At 45.0% G+C, this 20,725-nt stretch overlaps 1 long non-coding RNA gene and 1 other non-coding gene across 2 annotated transcripts; both read right to left on the reverse strand.

Moving 5' to 3' along the window:
• Nucleotides 1–4,643: 4,643 nt before the first annotated feature.
• Nucleotides 4,644–4,762, reverse strand: LOC140491722 (5S ribosomal RNA). Its single transcript, XR_011963393.1, has one exon. It is a non-coding gene; the product is annotated as a 5S ribosomal RNA (ribosomal RNA).
• A 439-nt stretch (nucleotides 4,763–5,201) lies between these two features.
• On the reverse strand, nucleotides 5,202–14,573 carry LOC140491304 (uncharacterized). The gene is made up of 2 exons (XR_011963279.1): nucleotides 13,385–14,573; nucleotides 5,202–8,063 (listed from the first exon to the last, which is right to left on the reverse strand). It is a non-coding gene; the product is annotated as an uncharacterized lncRNA (long non-coding RNA).
• Nucleotides 14,574–20,725: the final 6,152 nt, after the last annotated feature.

Below are 20,725 nucleotides of genomic sequence, written 5' to 3' on the forward strand. Positions count from 1 at the left end.
CCTTCGTTTTATTCGGTTGCTTTTCCCGATCCACTTTTCATTTCACCGGGACTTCTGGCAAGCTATCCTCCTTTTCTCCTGAAAATACCGAGGTAAGGGGAATGATGGAACATCTCGACCATTTACAATGTCCCCACCTTCTCCTGATCACCCGCTTTCCCTTTAGGGCAGCGGAACATTTCTTCTCGATTTTGATGTCCCTGGAAAGATTCCGATCAAAATTCCTTTTGGGAGCTCTTTTACACTGCTTTGTGTCTTTCCTGCTCTCTGGATCTTTCCCAATCAGCAGGATCTATGCTGATATTTTTGTCCATGACTGTTTTCTTCTGTGAAGCAGAGCTTTCCCTCTCAGGGGTATCAACTGGTTTCCTATTGTCTTCAATGTTTCTTTAAACATCCTCCCGTCATCTTCAGTTCTTTTAGCCATCAGCAGATTTTCCAACCTTATTGTGGACGGTCTCTGTCTCATCTCAGTCAAGGCGGCTTTACCGAACTCTCCAACTCCAGCAGCATAGAACATAGAACAACACAGCACAGAACAGGCTCTTCAGCCCACGATGTTGTGCCGAACATTTGTCCGAGCTTAAGCACCTATCCATGTACCTATCCAAATGCCGCTTAAAGGTCACCAATGATTCTGACTCTGCCACTCCCACAGGCAGTGCATTCCATGCCCCCACCACTCTCTGGGTAAAGAACCTACCCCTGACATCCCCCCTATACCTTCTACCCTTCACCTTAAATTTATGTCCCCTTTCAACACTTTGTTGTACCCGGGGGAAAAGTCTCTGACTGTCTACTCTATCTATTCCCCTGATCATCTTATAAACCTCTATCAAGTCACCCCTCATCCTTCGCCGCTCCAATGAGAAAAGGCCGAGCACTCTCAACCTATCCTCGTACGACCTTTTCTCCATTCCAGGCAACATCCTGGTAAATCTTCTCTGCACTCTCTCCAAAGCTTCCACATCTTTCCAAAAGTGAGGCGACCAGAACTGCACACAGTACTCCAAATGTGGCCTAACCAAGGTCCTGTACAGCTGCAACATCACTTCACGACTCTTGAATTCAATCCCTCTGCTAATGAACGCTTATACTCCATAGGCCTCCTTACAAGCTCTCTGGAGTGGCAACTTTCAAAGATCTATGTACATAGACCCCAAGATCCCTCTGTTCCTCCACCTTACTAAGAACCCTACCGTTACCCCTGTATTCCGCATTCTTATTTGTCCTTCCAAAATGGACAACCTCACACTTGACAGTGTTAAACTCCATCTGACACTCCTCAGCCCAGCTCTGCATCACATCGAAGTGCCTTTGCTGCCGACAACAGCCCTCCTCACTATCCACAACTCCACCAATCTTTGTATCATCTGCAAATTTATTGATCTACCCTTCGACTCCCTCTTCCAAGTCATTAATAAAAATTACAAACAGCAGAGGACCCAGAACTGATCCCTGCAGAACTCCACTTGTAACTGGGCTCCAGACTGAATATTTACCATCTACCACCACTCTCTGACTTCGACTTGTAAGCCAGTTCTCCATCCAACTGGCCAAATTTCCCTCTATCATACCTCCTGACTTTCCGCATAAGCCTACCATGGGGAACATTATCAAATGCCTTACTAAAATCCATGTACACTACATCCACTGCTCTACCCTCATCCACATACTTGGTCACCTCCTCAAGACCTACCCTTCACAAATCCGTGCTGGCTGTCCCTAATCAAGCACTGTCTTTCCAGATACTCATAAATCCTATCCCTCAGTACCCTTTCCATTACTTTGCCTACCACTGAAGTAAGACTTACTGGCCTGTAATTCCCGGGGTTATCCCTATTCCCTTTTTTGAACAAGGGCACAACATTCGCCACTCTCCAGTTCCCTGGTACCACCCCCGTTGACAGTGAAGACGAAAAGATCATTGCCAATGGCTCTGCAATTTCCTCTCTTGCTTCCCACATAATCCTAGGATATATCCCGTCAGGCCCGGGGGATTTGTCTATCCTCAAGTTGTTCAAAACGCCCAACACATCTTCCTTCCTAACAAGTATCTCTTCCAACTTCCCAGTCAATTTCACACTCTCCTCTTCAACAATAAGGTCCCTCTCGTTTGTAAATACTGAAGAAAAGTACTCATACAAGACCTCTCCTATCTCTTCCAACTCAATACACAGTCTCCCGCTACTGTCCTTGATCGGACCTACCCTCGTTCTCGTCATTCTCATGTTTCTCACATACGCATAAAAGGCCTTGGAGTTATCCTTGACCCTATATGCCAAAGACTTTTCATGCCCTCTCTTAGCTCTCCTAATCCCTTTCTTCAGCTCCCGCCTGCTATCCTGTATCCCTCCAACGCTCTCTGAACCTCGTTTCCTCAACCTTATGTAAGCCTCCTTCCTCCTTACAAGACATTCAACCTCCCTTGTCAACCAAGGTGCCCTCACCCTACCATCTTATTCCTGCCTGACAGGTACATACATATCAAGGACATGTCGTATCTGTTCCTTGAAAAAGTTCCACATTTCCACAACATCCTTCCCTAACAGCCTATGCTCCCAACTTATGCTCCTCAGATCCTGTCTTACAACATTGTATTTACCCTTCCCCCAATTGTAAAACCAACCCTGTTGCATGCACCTATCTCTCTCCATAACCAAGGTGAAAGTCACAAAATTGTGGTCACCATCACCAAAATGTTCATCCACTAACAAGCCCATCACTTGTTCCAGTTCGTTACCAAATACAGCAGATACATGCTTTGTGCTTTCAAACACTGCCTTGAACTTGATAGTGCTATCATCGCTCTATGATAAGTGGCCACGCACAACTAGCTCACTCATTAATTCCAACTCATTACTCATTAATAAATCCAATACTGCTTGTCCACATGAAGCATATAGGACATAATGCAGTGAGAAACAGTACCGGCAATACACCAGACATGCACTACCTTTCTGACAAATGCTTGACTCCCTCTAAATCTGTGTTCACGTTAAAATCCCTCATGAGTAGTACTCTGGCTTTGTTACATATTGGATGCTGCCTGAACTGCTGTGCTCTTCCAGCACCACTAATCCAGTATTTGGTTTCCAGCATCTGCAGTCATTGTTTTTACTTTGTTACATATTGCCTAGTTTTGTGCATTTTTACCATCCAGGACTTCAGAGCTGCTACCAGGCGGTCTGTACATAACACCTATTACAATTTTAGGATTTCGACTATTCCTCAGTTCCACCCGCACGGTCTCCACTGAATGCGTTTCCTTCATTATGTCCTCCCTCATCATTGACAGAATTTTGTTTCTCATCATGGAGGCTACTCCACCACCTCTGCCATTTTCCATATCCCTCCTATACCACTATCCTATAACCTCGGTCTTCACAATTATCCTTCTGGAGACCACCTTTTGCTTTGCTCAATCTGCAGCACACTCTCCGCGGTCAATATCTCACACCAGAGAGCTCCACCATTCAAACTGATGACCATCGATCCACCTCAACTGCACCTCCCTCTCAGAATTCCTTAAGATATCAAAACCCCATCCACTGACACTGAAGTATCCTCAACAGTAGAACCCACACCACACTCTGGAGAATATCATTCTAAAGATTAACAACACAATAACTGTCGAAAGTTCACCTCATCTCAGTCTGAAATTATAGGAAATACAGTCTGAAAATCCAAGTCATGGGAACCTATTGCTTCTGCCTTTATCCACCCGACTGTTAATGAACACAACATTCTCTTGCATTTAGTCCAACAGGAGTTGCCTTTCTTCAAAGCATCTTGACAGTGTCTTCAAATGGTATGATTATCTTAGTGCACGGTTAAGATTTCCAAAGTAATATCCTTACTTACTAATGTCCTTCTGTCATCCTTAAATGTCAGGGCCTACTCCTCTTTCCAAATTCCACCTTACTATTGCTAATAGTCTGCACTCTGGAAATGTTATTTCTCTACCTTGGTCAACTTGTAACTAAGGCACAGTGATGTCAATTAGATCGAACCATTCATCACCATTTGTGCCATTATTAGGCCGATCTGTTTGTGAAGGCTTCGGATGTTAGAGAATAAGCCTTGATTTTTGTACCTGGCATTTTAAATACTCCCTCTTTACACTTATCTTATTATTTGCTGCTGATGTGTAATAATCATCATTACAATGATTGAACTTGCTGTGTTTGCTGACCCATTCTTCCTGCCGTAACCATATCGATCCACCGTTGTATGAACTCGACCGGTGAGTGCAGATATTGTAAAACACCCTTCACCTGACAAGCCCTCACCACAACGTTGTTGCTTTCAGACCCTATCCACACCACTAGTTAGACGATTGTTAGAAAACAGGGGAACGCTGACATCGATCAGGGAAGTGTGATCATCGAAAGTGAGGCATCACTTAATAAAAATCACGGTTTGTGCTCTTCAATAAAATACTTGCTGCTTTGGTGTTCCTGGTGCGTTTGCTCCAATCTCAAGCAGTAATGATGTGTTTGTGTATTGGGGGAAGAAGCTGAACAATGAAATTGGGCAAGAAAAAGTGAGACAGAGAGACGAAGCGAGTAGTTAATAGGACGTTGCTTGATGAATGGGAGTGTGAGAGTGCGAAGCTGTGAGCAACCTCTGGTGGCTGCAAAAGCCTACTGCACCTGGTATTCCCAGGCGGTCTCCCATCCAAGTACTAACCAGGCCTGAGTCTGCTTAGCTTCCGAGATCAGACGAGATCGGGTGTTTTCAGACTAGTATGGCCGTAGGCACAGACTGCTTCCATTTCTGCTTCCTTAAAGGCGCACACTGCTGCATTTACAACAACATTTTGCCATTCAATCATCCTGCACCAAAACATTTCTTTTTCCTTTGCCTTTCTATTCTCCCATCTCCATCTTCAGTTCCTCTACTTCACCCTAGACACACACACACACACACGTTTATTACACAACAGGATCAACTCTTTCACACTCACTCCACTCCATTTCATTACATGCCCATCCAAACTGCTTCACAAATAAACTCCTTTCCAAATTATAACCACAGCAACATACACACACCACAACGCTGTTTAGCCCCTACAACCTCTGCCTCCATTCAAACATCATGGCTCAGCTCTTGCCCAACTTCATATACAAGCCTCTGGCCCTTGGTACTGTGAGAAACAAAGCTCACACACCTCAATAATTGCAGTCCGAGACAAAATCTGAATCAGTAGTGTCCTTTATTTTACACTTGCAAGTGGGTGAGATGTCCACTGCCTATAAGGTAGAGGACATACACACCAAGTTCAATTCATATAAATATTATGTATGATTTGATGTCTTTTGTTTTACATTGCTCCTCCCCTGTTTACATCTTCCACTTCCCTAAGACCGACCCCCTTTACCCCTGTTTATCTCTTGCCTTATCCGGCCCTGTCTGTGACAAAATGCTTATTCCTGGCCTCACAAGCCTGTTTGACCTCATCCTGCTGTAGGTCATTGTTAGGCATATTCTTTCTTCATCATTATCTACCCCCCTTCATCTGTGCCTTTCCCGAGGCCGTTCTGATCCCTATGATCCTTTTAATTGAGGTTTGTTCCTGTGTTTTTGTAAAAGTGGGAAGCAGATGTTTATACCTACTGTTTGTACAAGGGTATCTAGCTTAACTTCATCCCCTCACAACATCTTATCTATTTGCCCGTAATGTTTTAATGGCACATCTCATTCTAACATACAATTTTAGCTCATACAAAAACAATTATATATTTCCTCCACATCGTTCCCATTCTTGTTTACTCAGCTCGTGGCTAAAACAATTACACGCTGGTGTGAGTTCACTTTACTTTGTAAAATGGAATTGCAGAAGTAACGTTAATTTACCTATATCCCACAATTTCCCCCTTTTCTTTTAATTACTCTTTGTTATCTTCTGCATTTTTCTTTTCGGGGCACCTGTTTCATCAAGGCTGTTTCAATCAGTCTTTGGGTGAGCCCTCGTATAGAGGGTATGATACAACAGCCAATGGCCACCAATACCCCGACTACTACTATCAGGGAAGTAAGGATAGAAACCACCATCCCCTTCTACCTTCCAATCCAGGACTCAAGCCATCCTGTGAGAGATGTGTCTACTCCTGGATTCTCAGCCAATTCCTCTGCTAAGGTAGTCAATCCTCTTAAGACCCGAGTAATTGAACCATCAGGTGCAGTGTTATTAGGAATAAAGGTACAACAACTTCCTCCTAACATCACACACACACACACCCCCTTTTTCTGCTAAAACCCTATCAAGGGCCATTCTGTTCTCCCATGCCATCCTACTTGTCGCATCAAGCTGGTCTGATATTCCTTTAACCGCATCTCTTGTATAATTTACAAATCGCTGTTGATTATAGAAAATGTAATTTATCCAATCTACATTTTTATTAACTGTTACCCACCAGAAGAGAGCTGACTCAAAGCCTGCTGCAATCTGGTTACGAGCCTTGGATTCATCAGGTACCCCCCTAGGGACTCCTACCGCATCGAGACAAAGCCTGTCATCGAAAGAAGTGTCTAACAGTAATCTCTTACCCCTTCCCTTTTTCCCCCCTATCTTTTCCTTCTCAAATGCCAGGGTAAATGGAATTGCCAATTGTACAATTGCACATATCCCTCTCCAATCTGGAGGTAGCGTGGGTCTCAATATTTTGCCTCCACAGTCCCACCACAGATCCGCTCGGGGAACCTTTAGTGCTGAGTAGTTCCTTCCCTTCTCCGTTTCGGTAACATTCTTAATCTCTGTACATAATTTCAGCTCCCCCAAATCATTCGACCGACCTGTACCTCGTCTACACACACAGGCTGTGTGATTTCCAACTGCGGCAGAAAACAGCGGGGGGAACTTTTGCATCTTTCTTCTCCAAGGGAGGGAACATCAGAGATAGGGGAGGTACAATTCCTATCATTCCATGCAGTCTCATCCTGATACAGGGCTATCATACATTTCATGCCCTTCCTGTCTCGCTTCCACCCGAGTGGAAAGGGAACCCCCTGGGCCACTGGCCGACTGGAGGCACATGCAGAGCAATTGCTTTTGTTCAGACTTTTCACAGTATACTTTACCCATTCAACCCAGGCATTTGGATCCCCGTACCCAGTTTCTATTTCAATGGTCTGTTTCAAGTCCTTTACCTCTATAAATTTTACTACTTTAGGATCATCGGGAGGGGTGAAAGATTGTATCTTCTTACCCAGTAGTTCTACCTGTTTTCCCTGTCCTTCGCTAATTTGAAAACAATAGCCCAAGAAATCCTTCCCATTTGCTTTCATTTCTATCCCAAACGTTTCATTTCATTGTATCTCATAGGTGCCCCCCCAGGATTGTTTCATGCCATGTGGTTTTCCTTATCGTTAGGTATATTGGGTTACACTTTTTATCAGGACAATCACGAGCTGGTTGGAAGGGGGCCCAGTGTACTGTGATGAGATCATTATACTAAGTACCATCCCCAAGGCCATCCCCATAGGACGTAAGATGTATCTCAGAGCTGCGGTACTGTCTCTGATTATCTACATCCCCACAATTTACTAAGCTGCATACATCAGCGTCTATTACTTGTGGATTATCAAATTCAGGAACCGTTAATAATACATATGAAAATGATATTTGACGAAATCCCAATACTAAAAGGGCTAGCATCATAATTCTAGCAGCATCCCCAGTATTCTAAACATCATGCTGAAGCACCAAAAAGACTTAATATACAATCTTACAGAAATAATCCCGCACTCGCATCACCACTGTATAATTAGTTACTCAAAGTCTCTTTAATCTGAGTTTCAGCGGATCTTGCGTTGATTCGGCTGTCCAGACTTCTTCCTCAACTGGAGATTCCACTGGCCCTTTGATCCGAGTGTAGTGAGTCCAGCCTTTCCCCACCGTCCTTATTGCCGTTTCGGTCGTCAAAAGAGCCTGGTACGGCCCTTCCCAGTCCGGCTGTAATTTAGTCTCTGTCCATGATTTTACTAAGATTCAATCGCCCGGCTGGATGGGATGAACGGTGAATTCAAGGGGTGGAGTCTGTGCCAATAAACCCTGTTTCCTGAGGAAAGACAAAGAGGAGGACAAGCCCAGTATATACTTCTTTAAGAACAACTCTTTAGTTTCGGGAATTGGCAATTCTCCATTCGTTCCCAAGTAAGGTAATCCAAATAAGATTTCATAGGGGGATAGTCCCAAATCTTTCCTTGGGGCTGTTCGTACTCACAAGAGAGCTATAGGTCAACATTTGGTCCAAGGGAGTGTGGTTTCTATTATCAATTTAGAGAGCTGTTGTTTGAGTGTTTGGTTCATTCTCTCAACCCTTCCCGATGATGGCAGGTGCCATGGAGTATGGAACTCCCAGGAAATTCCCAACCCTTTCATTACCTCTAAAGTGTTACAGGGGGTAAAGTGAGTTCCTTGGTCGGAATCAATATGGTTCACGAGCCCATATCAGGGAATTATGTGCTCCAATATTGTTTTAGACACTCCACTCACAGTGGCGGTAGCTCGGGGGTATGCCTCAACCCAACCAGATGGATGATCTACTATGACTAGCAAATATTTTAGTCTCCCTACCCTGGGGAGTTCAGTATAATCTACTTGTATACTCTGGAAAGGTCTCAATCCTGGGTCTCTTCCTCCCGGGGTCTGTTTTCTCAAGACTTTCTTATTTACCTTTCTGCATATTATACATCCCTCACATATTTGTTTAGCAATTGTATATATTCCTTTACATCCATATTCCCTAAGAACTAAATCACACATTGCTTGTACTCCCCAATGGCTGCCTTGGTGTAGGACAGCCATAATCTCTCACATCATCATTTTGTTTAACATTTCCCTTCCATCAGGTAACCTCCAATGCCTGTCTGCTGTTTTTACAGCTCCTAAATCTCTCAATTCATTTTCTTCGCTTTCAGTAAATATAGGAGCTTCCCTAGGACTTGGGACAGTAAGTAGTAGGGAATGAATCACCACTTCTTGTGGGTTCAGGGCTGCTTCCTTAGCCACTTCATCGGCTAATCCATTTCCCCTAACTTCTAGTTCATTTCCTTTCTGATGACCATTTACATGCACTACTGCTATTTCTCGGGGAAGTAATAGGGACTCCAAGACTCGTTTAATCAATTCTTCATGTACTAATTCTTTCCCTCGGCTATTGATCAGCCGTCGTTCCTGCCATATCTTACTGAAGGTGTGCACAACACCAAATGCATATTTAGAGTCAATGTATACTGTTCCCTCTTTATTCTCCAATGCCCTAAGGGCTCTTTCCAATGCATAGAGTTCACAAGTCTGAGCTGACCACCCATTTGGCAACCGTCCTGCCTCCACCACACTACTGTTTGTCCCAACTACGACTGCATACCCATTATGTATTTTCCCTTCAGTCACCCGGGATGATCCGTCTATAAAAAGTCTAGCCCCTGCATGAAGTGGAACATCTCTCAGGTCCATGCAGTCCTTAGTTTGGTATTCTATAATGTCAAGGCAATCGTGCCCTGGATTCTGAGGAGAGTCTCCTTCCCCTTTCCAATGAAAGGCAGCTGGATTTAAACAATTGTCAGTGACCAACACTAGATCATCCTTTTCTATTAATATTGCCTCGTATTTCAGAATCCGCGAGTCTGTCAACCATCGCCCAGCTTTTTGGTTTAGGATTGTTCTCACTTGGTGTGGAGTGCTTACTATTAGGGCTCCCCCAAATGTAAGCTTTCTGCTTTCCTCCACCAACAGTGCAGTGGCAGCCACGGCCTGCACACACTCAGGCCACCCCCGGGATACTGGATCCAGTAGCTTCGAAAGATATGCTACTGGTTGTCTCATTCCTCCCCACCTCTGGGTCAATGCTCCCAAAGCCGCTCCCTTATCCACGGTAACAAAGAGGTGGAAAGGTTTATCTAGAGAAGGTAAGGCTAACACGGGGGCATGGATCAGATCTCTTTTGAGTTTCTCAACTAGTTCTTTTTCCTCATCATCCCAAAGTAGACATTTTGGTTCCCCCTCTAATAGTTTGAGATATAATTTCTTAGTCTTCTGTGCATAGGAATCAATCCACAATCTGCAATAACCCGTTAGACCCAAACATTTGCGTAACTCCCGTTTAGTGCTGGGCAGTGACATCCCCAATATTCCCTCTATCCGTTCCGGGCTTATCTTTCGCTTTCCCTCACTAACTAAATGTCCCAAGTATTTCACTTCTTGCTCCACATATTGTAGTTTGTTTTTAGATACTCGCAGTCCCTGCTGACCCAGGAAATTCAATAATTTGTTAGTGGCTTCTACTACTCTCTCTCTTCTTTTTCCTGTTACTAAGAGGTCGTCTACATACTGCAACAGGGTAGTCCCCTTGGGGCTGCTAAATTTCTCCAATATTTGTTCTAACATCTGTCCAAATAAATTCAGGGATTCCGTAAACCCCTGGGGAAGCACAGGTGTTGCGGTTTGTGTCCTGTCTTAGGGTCTTCCCACTCAAAGGCAAACATATTCCTACCTTCCTCTGCCAAGGGACAAGCCCAAAAGGCATCCTTTAAATCTATCACACTAAACCATTTGTGGTCATGAGGGATCTCACTTAATAAGGAATAGGGGTTTGGTACCACTGGGTGCCTGATCTGTACTATGCGATTTAATGTTCTCAAATCCTGCCCCAATCGATAAGTTCCATCGGATGTCCACACTGGTAGTATTGGGGTATTATAAGGAGACATACATGGCTCCAACAGTCCATCTCTAATCAATCCTTCAATTACTGGCTGCAGTCCTCGTTTACCTTCTATGGAAATGGGATATTGTCGCTCACAGACAACGTCCCCTTTTCCTTTTTTTAAAAATTTACTTCAAGGGGAGGGATCTGTAGTTTTCCACAATTCCCTTCTCTAGCCCATACAATAGGGTCTATCTCTCTCTCCACATCCTTTGTCAACATTGCCTTTCTACAACTAATTCTTTTTCCTGAATTCCAATCCCCAGTCCTAAGAGGATAATTAAATCTCTCCCTAATAAGTTACTTCCTATATCAGGGATATACAACAGTTCCCCTGTGACCCTATCCTTAGGACCTTCTATCATCATAGGTTCAAATACTGGAACAGTAAATCCTTCCCCTTTTACCCCCGAAACAGTAATTGACCGTGTTGACATTCCTACTTTCTTTGGTTTAAAATTCAGCGATGACCGTGCTGCCCCAGTATCTACTAGGAAGACGACCTCTTCCTTACAGGGTCCCACCTTCAGGTTTATCAAGGGTTCCTGGTGGGTCCCCGGGGGCAGGAACCCCTGACACCCCTATTCTTCATCAAAATTCATAAGCGGAATTGCCCTCTCTTCCCTTTTCAGAGCAGGACATTCCCGCTTAAAGTGCCCTATCTTTCCGCAATAATAGCATCCTGCCTGTGGAGACCTCCAGCTCTGCCCCTGTCACTCGAACCCTCTATCAAACGCTCCCCCTTGTCCTCTCTGTCCGACATGCTGCCACCCACCGCTCCGGTTGGTCACTATCGGTTCCATTCTTTTCTTAACTATCTCATCAACCGCAGCTACCATCATTTTCACCTTCTGTTTCTGTCTCTCATCCTCTCTCTTTACAAACACTTTCTGTGCCTCTCTTAACAATTCATCTAATGGCTTTTCACTCCACCCTATCTTCTGTATCTTTCTCTGTATGTCTGGCCATGCCTTTGTCACAAAATGTACTTTCAAAAGACCATGTGCCACTGGGTCCTCAGGGTTCATCCCAGAATATTTCCGCATTGAGTCTCTTAATCTTTGCAAGAAAGCTGAGGGAGTCTCACCTTTCTCCTGTCTAACTTCAAAGGCTTTAGTCAAATTCTGTGACTTTGGAACTGCCTCTCTTATTCCTTTTAGAATCAGGTCTTTCAATTCCCTCATTTCTTTTCTATGCTCCGGGTTTTGATTTTCCCTCTGGGGGTCTCTGAGGGGAAACTTCACCTCTCCCTGTCCAGCATCCCCATCTCCAATGGGGTGTTCCCTGTCCCATATTTTAATGGCTGCTCCCCATACAAGTCCCCTTTCTTCCCCAGTAAATAATATATTCAAAATAGACATTAACCCAGCCCAGGTATACAGACTGGGCCCCAAAAATTGATCAATTTGTTCAGACAACCCTACCGGATCCTCAACCAGGACCTTCATTTCTTTTTTAAATGTTCTGACCTCCCCACTGCTGAGGGGGACACTTACAAACCCAATCTCTTTGTCCCCTATTGGTACCTCCCGAAGGGGATAAGTCATTACGTTCTTCCCCTTTTTCTTTTTTAAAGAAATATTGCAGTATTTCTAGCTCCCCATAACTTCAAACACCAATTCATCAATTCATGCTTGACTCACCTTAAAGCCTGTTCCAAACTTGTAAATATATTTATATATTTACATTCATTTATTCAGTATTTAATATTCAAAATGTAAAATGCATACAGTTCTCAATTTTGAAATCCACTGTACTCACCCAGTTTTAGTCCCTTAATTTAAATCCAAAATTAGTTTTCTTAAGTAGTGCTGACCAATCATTGCTCAATTACAATACTATAGGTCGTGAAATAATCAGAGCTGCCTTAAAAGAATTTGTCTATTCAAGTTTAACAAAAACTTCTAATGCATGAACAATGGCCGAATCCAAGGTCACAGATATTAACCATAGAATTTTATTTTTACTACAATCTAATGTTGAACTGAAACTTCAACTGTCCTCCTTAAATCGCTTTTATGTAAAGATAAAAGAGATTAGTTAGAAACTGATAGTAAGGCAGTCATGACCTGTGAGAAGAACAGGAGTTATCATTCTTTTTTTTCCATAATCTCTATAGAATCCTTCACCTTTAAAGAAATCATGTTAAGTTTCCATAATAAAAATCAGATTCAAAACAGTCCCGGAACTCAAGCTCCAGGGAATAAAACGCAAACATTCAATCACCAACAAACAAATGTGCATTCAAACCAAATCACAAAGGGTTAAACTTTCTACCAGCTGTACAGCTCTTTTCATTCTCTCTCTCTCTCTCACTCATTGACAAATAAATTCAGATATTTACAGTCTTTGTCCGACCTGTATTTTGGCCAGAAGAGGCGGGACGAAGAATGGATTCCTTCGTCCATACGAAGCAACAATATTTAATCATCTTTTTCCCCTGTACAAGTATTATTTTCCCAATTCCACAACATCCTCCCCAAAGGACTTTCTGGAGGTATGTTGTAAGAGACCCCGCCTCCATTTCCATTGCTTTTTCCTTCTTTTGTTTTCCCGGAGGCTTTTTCCCTACCCACGGCACAACCCATATTGAGTTCCTTCGTTAGTCCCTTATTAACTACTAAAACTCAATCCCGGCCACCAAGGTAATACTTAAAAGTCAGGTTTCTTACCTTGGTCTGTGCAGAGAGTTGCCTGGCCCCTTGTCACCGTATTTTCTATCGAACGCCTATCCCTGTCTGATTCAGACGTCTCTCTTGTGGGATTCGTACCAGTCGCCCAAGGGAGCAGACCAAACCAGGACACGAGACCGCTCCTCAATGGGGAACGGGACGCGTCTTCCCAGTGTCCAAGGCCAGCCACTCCCCCCGGTGATGGAAGAAAATCCCGGACAGCCCCCAATTGTGAGAAACAAAGCTCACACACCTCAATAATTGTAGTCCGAGACAACATCTGAATCAGCAGTGTCCTTTATTTTACACTTGTAAGTGGGTGAGATGTCCAGTGCCTATAAGGTAGAGGACATACACACCCAGTTCAATTCATATATAATATTTATATGATTTGATGTCTTTTGTTTTACATTGCTCCTCCCCTGTTTACATCGTCCACTTCCCCAAGACCAGCTCCCATTACCCCTGTTTATCTCTTGCCTTATCCGGCCCTGTCTGTGACAAAATGCTTATTCCTGGCCTCACAAGGCTGTTTGACCTCATTCTGCTGTAGGTCATTGTTAGGCATATTCTTTCTTCATCATTATCTACCCCCTTCATCTGTGCCTTTCCCGAGGCCGTTCTGATCCCTATGACCCTTTTAATTGGGGTTTGTTCCTGTGTTTTTGTAAAAGTGGGAAGCAGATGTTTATACCTACTGTTTGTACAGCCGTATCTAGCTTAACTTCATCCCCTCACAACATCTTATCTATTTGCCCGTAATGTCTACCATTGTTTTATTGGCACATCTCATTCTAACATACAATTTTAGCTCATACAAAAACAATTATATATTTCCTCCACAACGTTTCCATTCTTGTTGACTCAGCTCGTGGCTAAAACAATGACACACAGGTGTGAGTTCATTTTACTTTGTAAAATGGAATTGCAGAATTGCAGAATTGCAGAAGTAACATTAATTTACCTATATCCCACAAGGATCAACTCCTTCACACTCACTCCACTCCATTTCATTACATGCCCATCCAAACTGCTTCACAAATAAACTCCTTTCCAAATTATAACCACAGCAACATACACACACCACAACGCTGTTTAGCCCCTACAACCTCTGCCTCCATTCAAACATCATGGCTCAGCTCTTGCCCAACTTCATATACAAGCCTCTGGCCCTTGGTACCTTTGCTTCACAAACATTTATCTCCCTCACATTTCAATAGAACAACTCCTCCAGCATCCACTGCGCTTTGTCAGAAAATGATGGCTAAAATCCACCATCCGATGTGTGCACGACTGCTTCCTCACATCTCTATGCAACCCTCTGGCCCAAAGTCTCACGTTATGTTCCTTCATTCTACAATCCCCAACCAGTAGAAATCGTTTATCGTTCTCCACCTTCTCTTTTCCTATTCATGTCTTCAAGACTTTCATCACACCACCCATTAACATTCTCAATTCTACAGACCACAGGCCTAAATGATATGATTTCTCCTTCCATCTTAACCATGGAAGTCCAGGTATCATTCTTGTCAATCAATATTCTACTCCTTTCAGAAGGTGTGCGGCCCAGATCCGCTCACAGTACTCCAAGTGGGGTCTATCTACCCAGGGTTTTGTAGAACTGCAGCACAACTTCGGCATCCTTCTACTCCAGTCCTCTACTTAAAAAGGACAGCAATCTGTTCGCTTTCTGGATTATTTTCTGTACGTGTCCGTGACATTTTAAAGTTGTGTGCACCTGAAACCCCAAGTCTCCTTGGACATGCACTTCATACCATCCAGAAAAATACCTTGATCTGTCCCTTCTTGATCCAAAAATGGATAGCCTCACTGTTGCTTTCATTCTAATGCTTTTGCCACAGTTTTGCTTATTGACTTAATCTATCAATATCCCCTTGCAATTTTATGCTGTCATCTACACAGTCTACAATGCAGCCTAACTTATGCAGCCACAAATTATGATAAGACTTCCTGTGCCATTACCCATTCCCTTAACAAATAACATCAATAATTGAGGCCCTAACACAAGTCCGTGTGAGACATAACTGGTTCCATCCTGCCAATTGACTACCTACCCATTATCTCTACTTTCTGTCACCTGCCACTCAAACAATCTCCGAGCCCTGTCAGGAATTTGCCCTCAATTCTCTTGGCTCCTACCTACTTAAGTGGACTTTGTCAAATGCCTTCTAGAAGTCCATGTAAACAACATCTACGGACATTATTCCCTGACAGCTACCTTAGTCCCCTCTTCAAACCCTCTGCAATGAATTTATCAGGCACGACCTACCTGTCATGTGGCTCTCCCTGGTTAACTCAACAATTTGAGGTGCTCACTTATCCCAGCCTTGATTATAGACTCCAACAAATTCCCTGCCATAGGTGCTAAGCTCCATGCTCTGCAATTCCCGAGTTTTCCGGGTTCTCCTCTCTTAAAAAGCGCGACTGACACGTGCAACAATCCAATCCGGAGGGACGACTCCTGGATCTCGGGAATTCTGAACGATTACAGTTCGGGATTCTATGAGGCGCTTGTCGATTTGTTTTAACACCCACCGATGGAACCCGCCTAATCCCAGGCATTTGTCACCCTTTGATTCCAGTCATTTCCTCATTATCGATGTTTTATTCACCTTCATTTTATTCGGTTGCTTTTCCCGATCCACTTTTCATTTCACCGGGACTTCTGGCAAGCTATCCTCCTTTTCTCCTGAAAATACGAGGTAAGGGGAATGATGGAACATCTCGACCATTTACAATGTCCCCACCTTCTCCTGACCACCCGCTTTCCCTTTAGGGCAGCGGAACATTTCTTCTCGATTTTGATGTCCCTGGAAAGATTCCGATCAAAATTCCTTTTGGGAGCTCTTTTACACTGCTTTGTGTCTTTCCTGCTCTCTGGATCTTTCCCAATCAGCAGGATCTATGCTGATATTTTTGTCCATGACTGTTTTCTTCTGTGAAGCAGAGCTTTCCCTCTCAGGGGTATCAACTGGTTTCCTATCGTCTTCAATGTTTCTTTAAACATCCTCCCGTCATCTTCAGTTCTTTTAGCCATCAGCAGATTTTCCAACCTTATTGTGGAAGGTCTCTGCCTCATCTCAGTCAAGGCGGCTTTTCCGAACTCTCCAACTCCAGCAGCATAGAACATAGAACAATACAGCACAGAACAGGCCCTTCGGCCCCCGATGTTGTGCCGAACATTTGTCCTAGCTTAAGCACCTATCCATGTACCTCTCCAATTGCCGCTTAAAGGTCACCAATGATTCTGACTCTGCCACTCCCACGGGCAGTGCATTCCATGCCCCCACCACTCTCTGGGTAAAGAACCTACCCCTGACATCCCCCCTATACCTTCCACCCTTCACCTTAAATTTATGTCCCGTTGTAACACTCTGTTGTACCAGGGGGAAAAGTTTCTGACTGTCTACTCTCTCTATCTATACCTCTGATCATCTTATAAACCACTATCAAGTCACCCCTCATCCTTCGCCGTTCCAATGAGAAAAGGCCTAGCACTCACAACCTATCCTCGTACGACCTATTCTCCATTCCAGGCAACATCCTGGTAAGTCTTCTCTGCACTCTCTCCAAAGCTTCCACATCTTTCCGAAAGTGAGGGGACCAGAACTGCACACAGTACTCCAAATGTGGCCCAACCAAGGTCCTGTACAGCTGCAACATCACTTCATGACTCTTGAATTCAATCCCTCTGCTAATCCCTCTCTATCCAACTGGCCACATTTCCCGCTATCATACCTCCTGACTTTCCGCATAAGCCTACCATGGGGAAGCTTATCAAATGCTTTCTTAAAATCCATGTACACTACATCCACTGCTCTGCCCTCATCCACATACTTGGTCACCTCCTCAAAGAATTCAATAAGACTTGTAAGGCATGACCTACCCCTCACAAATCCGTGCTGGCTGTCCCGAATCAAGCAGTGTCTTTCCAGATACTCATAAATCCTATCCCTCAGTACCCTTTCCGTTACTTTGCCTACCACTGAAGTAAGATTAACTGGCCTGTAATTCCCGGGTTATCCATATTCCCTTTTTTGAACAGGGGAACAACATTTGTCACTCTCCAGTCACCTGGTACCACCCCCGTTGACAGTGAAGATGAAAAGATCATTGCCAATGGCTCTGCAATTTCCTCTCTTGCTTCCCACATAATCCTAGGATATATCCCGTCAGGCCCGGGGGACTTGTCTATCCTGAAGTTGTTCAAAATGCCCAACACATCTTTCTTCCTAACAAGTATCTCTTCGAGCTTACCAGTCCGTTTCACATTCTCCTCTTCAACAATAAGGTCCCTCTCATTTGTAAATACTGAAGAAAAGTACTCATTCAAGACCTCTCCTATCTCTTCCGACTCAATACAGTCTCCCACTACTGTCCTGGATCAGACCTAACCTCGTTCTCGTCATTCTCATGTTTCTCACATACGCGTAAAAAGCCTTGGGGTTATCCTTGATCCTACCCCGCCAAAGATTTTTCATGCCCTCTCTTAGCTCTCCTTATCCCTTTCTTCAGCTCCGGCCTGGCTATCCTGTATCCCTCCAATGCTCTCTGAACCTTGTTTCCTCAACCTTATGTAAGCCTCCTCCTTCCTCCTTACAAGACATTCAACCTCCCTCGTCAACCAAGGAACCCTCACACGACCATCTCTTTCCTGCCTGACAGATACATACATATCAAGGACGTGTCGTATCTGTTCCTTGAAAAAGTTCCACATTTCCACGACATCCTTCCCTAACAGCCTATGCTCCCAACTTATGCTCCTCAGATCCTGTCTTACAACATTGTATTTACTCTTCCCTCAATTGTAAAACCTACCCTGTTGCACGCACCTATCTCTCTCCATAACCAAGGTGAAAGTCACAGAACTGTGGTCACCATCACCAAAATGTTCATCCACTAACAAGCCCATCACTTGTCCCGGTTCGTTACCGAATACAGCAGATACATGCTTTGTGCTTTCAAACACTGCCTTGAACTTGATAGTGCTATCATCACTATGTGATAAGTGGCCACGCACAAGTAGCTCACTCATTAATTCCAAATCATTACTCATTACTAAACCCAATACTGCTTGTCCACATGAAGCATATAGGACATAATGCAGTGAGAAACAGTACCGGCAATACACCAGACATGCACTACCTTTCTGACAAATGCTTGACTACCTCTAAATCTGTGTTCACGTTAAAATCCCTCATGAGCAGTACTCTGGCTTTGTTACATATTGGATGCTGCCTGAACTGCTGTGCTCTTCCAGCACCACTAATCCAGTATTTGGTTTTCAGCATCTGCAGTCATTGTTTTTACCTTGTTGATTTTAACCCTACTGCGAATCCTCTTGCAAGGATGCCTGCCTTGAAGAAGTTTTCCTCCTCTCTCTACAAGAATCTCAGGGAGTCCCTCTCCCACTGCAACTCCCAGGTCATTGCGTCTGCTCTGAAGCTCTTCAACCATGTTGTGAAACAAACTCGGTACCACAGCCACATTCGCTTCCTCAGTGCATGCCTCCGTAACCAACTCATCCCACACGGACTCCAGACCACCTTTAAACCAGCAGAGTTCGGACCCAAACAGGACAAACAGTACAGACTACAGATTCAAAAACACCAGCAACAGTTCTCCTTCAGGATCCTCCGCTCCACGCTTGCAGCAATGCGCCGTCACCTAACCTCTCTCCAGTCAGCCCTGCCTCAGCTGAGGGCCACACTCTCTCAGAATTGCAAAGGACCCACTCTGTACTACATCCTCAGGAGAATTCATACTCTCAACAAACAGTATTTCAACTCCATCTCAAACATCAAAAACTGTAAGTACAACAAACTTTTATCCACCCACCTCCATAACCAGCGCTCCTCAAACATTCCAGAAGATTCCCCTGGCCTCGGAAACACCATTAGCCATGCGGCTGACGCAGCTACCACCCCCACGCTGAGTGATGATGTCACGTCCGCCCCCATCATGGCCACTCCCACAGTCACTTCCGGCCCTCACATCATTCCTGATGCCACACACTCAGTGACTCCCGCCACCCCTACTGCCATGATCATCACCAATTCCACCTCCACCAGCGCCACTCACCTGCATTCTGCTGACACGGCCCCCACAGACCCCACTGTCACTATCCCCACACCCCAGAACCCCGAGGGCAACATTACCCCAGCTCATGCCTCCACCCCCATTCCCCCCACCATCACACCCACTCCAGGTACTGGCTCCGACCCCACTCCCAGCTCCACACCCACACCAGATCCCAGCTCCCGGCCCTGCCGAGTTTTCACCATCCCTCCAAGACCTCCCACTCACTGAGGAAGAACGATCAGTCCTCAGCAAAGGACTCACCTTCATCCCCCTCCGTCCACACATCACTGAATTTAATACACGCCGTGACGTCAAACAATTCTTCTGTCGCCTCCGCCTCCGAGCTTACTTTCACAATCAGGACTCCCGCCCACCTTCCGAGGACCCCTTCGCCCACCTCCAACACGCTGCATCCACCTGGACACCCTGTGCTGGCCTATTACCTGCCCTCGACCTCTTCATTTCCAACTGCCGCCGGGACATTAACCGCCTCAACCTGTCGACCCCCCTCCCCCACTCCAACCTCTCACCCTCACAACGCGCAGCCCTCCAATCCCTCTGCTCTAATCCCAACCTCACCATTAAGCCAGCGGATAAAGGGGGCACAGTGGTAGTCTGGCGCACTGACCTCTACACCGCTGAAGCCAAACACCAACTCGAGGACACCTCTTCCTACTGCCCCCATCACCAAACCATCATCTCCCAGACCATACAGAACCTCATCACCTCAGGAGACCTCCCACCCACAGCTTCCAACCTCATAGTCCAGGAACCCCGCACTGCCCGGTTCTACCTCCTTCCCAAGATCCACAAGCCTGACCACCCTGGCCGACCCATTGACTCAGCATGCTCCTGCCCCACCGAACTCATCTCTACCTACCTCGACACTATTCTATCCCCCCAGTCCAGAAACTCCCCACATACATTTGAGACACCACCCACGTCCTCCACCTCCTCCAAGACTTCCGTTTCCCCGGCCCCCAAATCCTCATCTTCACCATGGATATCCAATCCCTCTACATCTCCATTCGTCATTACCAGGGCCTCCAAGCCCTCCGTTTTTGCCTCTCCAGACGTCCCCAACAGTACCCTTCCACTGACACCCTCATTCATTTGGCCAAACTGGTCCTCACCCTTAACAATTTCTCCTTTGAATCCTCCCACTTCCTCCAGACCAAAGGCGTAGCCATGGGCACACGTATGGGCCCCAGCTATACCTGTCTCTTTGTTGGCTATGTA

Source organism: Chiloscyllium punctatum, chromosome 19 (genome assembly GCF_047496795.1).
Source record: "Chiloscyllium punctatum isolate Juve2018m chromosome 19, sChiPun1.3, whole genome shotgun sequence".
Taxonomy (NCBI): Eukaryota; Metazoa; Chordata; class Chondrichthyes; order Orectolobiformes; family Hemiscylliidae; genus Chiloscyllium; species Chiloscyllium punctatum.